General features: G+C 37.5%; 1 long non-coding RNA gene across 1 annotated transcript; it reads left to right on the top strand.

The window, feature by feature from the left end:
• The first annotated feature begins 428 nt into the window (after positions 1-428).
• LOC132044471 (uncharacterized) lies at positions 429-2,424 on the top strand. The gene is made up of 3 exons (XR_009412194.1): positions 429-941; positions 1,018-1,729; positions 2,248-2,424. It is a non-coding gene; the product is annotated as an uncharacterized LOC132044471 (long non-coding RNA).
• Positions 2,425-2,654: the final 230 nt, after the last annotated feature.

Genomic DNA, 2,654 nt, shown 5'->3' with positions numbered 1-2,654 from the left:
GCAATTACGATTATATTGTCCAGTTTTTGGAGTATCTTACATCTGTTTTATAGATAACTGCTTCATATGTTTGTATTGATAAGGTAATTTTTTGTAGCTATTATTTGAGATTTATTTGTTTATTATTCTGAAAATATTCACCTGTGTATAGGTACTTTCGTTACGGCTAGTAATAATGCATATCAATTGGATCCCGATCCACTTGACCCGTCTGTATTAACTGAACAACTCACCCATAGGTCACGAGATATATGGGATGGCAAAGACAATATGGTTCTGAATACAAAGAGGTGTGATGAAAAGTTTTGGGACCTTGTAAAGAAACATCTCATCAAGCCACAAGTTTTAGAAGTGATTAAACTATCTGGATTGTACGGTGTTTATAGATCTCAGCTGCCTATTATTGACCGTAGTTTGATTACTTCACTGGTGGAGAGATGGCGTCCCAAACTCATACGTTCCACTTTAGGACGGGTGAGGCGACGATCACCTTCCAGGATGTAGAGGTGTTGTATGGTTTGCCCATGAATGGTAATCCAGTACTTGGGATTAAGCAGACAAGGGACAAAGCGCATTGGCAAAGTATTTGTGCAAGATTATTAGGTTTTACTCCAATTCCTGGAGACATCAAATATAGTTGCCTCAAGGTATCTGCGCTTAATACACATATGCAACGTCAGCTAAAGTTGTCGGACATGGAAACACAGTATATAGTCAATCAGACAGCTAGATGTTGTATGTTTTGGTTGATTGCTGGTACGTTGATGGGAGATACATCTAGTAGTTACTTAAAGCTTATGTACTTGCCTATGATCGAGGACGTTAATGCGATTGGGTCTTACAGTTGGGGTAGTGCTACCCTTGCATGCTTGTATCGCTGTCTTTGTAAAGCCTCATAGCATAACCAACATGAGATAGCAGGATTCCTACCACTAATACAAGTATACCTAATAAGTAAACAAATTGTGTTCTATATTTCTTCTAGTTTATAATTACCTAATTATATCTATTCTTCAGGTTTGGGCATGGGAGAGAGTTACAGTCCTCAAGCCCCAGCTAGTAGCACAAAGGGATACACAAAATATTTTTCCTGTTGGTTTACCTAGGGGTCCATATGCTACTAGATGGTTTGTACATTTTAGTCGGACCGGCACTACCATGCATGTGTTGAAAGTTTTTAGGGACGCACTTGATTCTTTGACGGAGGATCAGGTACAATGTGGTATTAGTTTGATTTTAATTTCATGTAAATTGTAAAGACTTATTTGATTTTTTTTTTTCATGTAGTTTATCTTGGGAACCATATTCGGATGAATTAATTGAGAGCCTTCCCGATTATTGTCGTGTTGGACGAGACATATGGCATGCTAGAGTCACAATCTTTTGTTGGGATGTGGTCGAGGTTCACTTGCCTGATCGAGTTATGAGGCAATTTGGGTTGATACAGGAGATACCAACTCCGTTTCCATTTGATTCCACACATTTTCACCACGATCGTTGGGGAAGGCCGAATACAAATTGGGAGTTGGAGCATGCACCATGGTTGCCTTTTTGGAACGAACGGCGTCAACGTGTTTTTAATGCAGCAGTGAATCATGAACCACTTCGGTACGATGACCCCTACCTTATTTGGTTCAGACACATTACTCGACTTGTTATTGGTAATCCTAATCCACGTCCTCATTGACAAAAAGGTTATGTTCCTAATTCAACGGCATATGAAGCAATGGTAAGTGGTGCATATTTATTTTGGTTAAAAAATCCTTTAAATTCTTTAAAAACTAGCCGTAAACACCTCACCTAGTGGCTTTGCAAAAAAAGAAGTGTCTAAGTCAGTTGCTCGGTTTATGTATGTGCAACTTTCTGTTCAATTACTTATACATATGTATTTCTTTGCTTAGAAATTTATCTTTTTTCCTTATTAATGTTTTCTGCCTTCACTAGGTTAATAACCCACATTATGTATCCATTTTTCATATATGGATACTTGGATTGCACTTCCATTCTGCAGTTTACTATGGAAAGTACTTTGTTGAGAGTTGCATATCAAAATCTGCGTGCAACTTCTTAATTTATGTCTTTGCTCCTTTACCCTGCTATGGCCTTTTTAAGGATTTCATATCAAACTCTTCTTCCCTGTTGGTCTACTCTAAAGAAGAACATGAAATAAGATTCTTGTAAGTTTATCTCTTTGTTCCTTTCCCTTACTTGAGCCTTCATCAAGTGATTGATGACCATGCCTGCTAGGACCTGAACCAAATGATTGACGGAAACCATGTGTTGCACTATATGATGACACATTGGTGTGAGATTGATTATAGAAATTTGGATTGTTGTGCATCGGCAACTGCTGGAATGATGGTTGAATAATCGGTTTTGCAAAATGAGACTGACTGGCCATAGCAAATCCATAATTTTGAGCCAACAAATTCATGTGATAACCATGCTGATCACTCATTTGAAATACATTATTTTGATTTGTTAACTTGGTCTTTACATAAATCTCAAAAATATTTATATCGATCTTATCCGCAAATTTTTGAGGTATGGCGAAAAATTATAGCAAGGACTGGTCATTCTCAATTTGAAACTCAATGAACCTTGTATTGTTACCTTGAAATGAGCATGGATATTTTCCAGAAATATCGATTTGA

This window comes from Lycium ferocissimum, unplaced genomic scaffold (assembly GCF_029784015.1).
Source record: "Lycium ferocissimum isolate CSIRO_LF1 unplaced genomic scaffold, AGI_CSIRO_Lferr_CH_V1 ctg4617___fragment_3, whole genome shotgun sequence".
Classification (NCBI taxonomy): Eukaryota; Viridiplantae; Streptophyta; class Magnoliopsida; order Solanales; family Solanaceae; genus Lycium; species Lycium ferocissimum.
The sequence above is the reverse complement of the archived record's forward strand: the minus strand, read 5'-3'. Positions and strand labels throughout refer to the sequence as shown.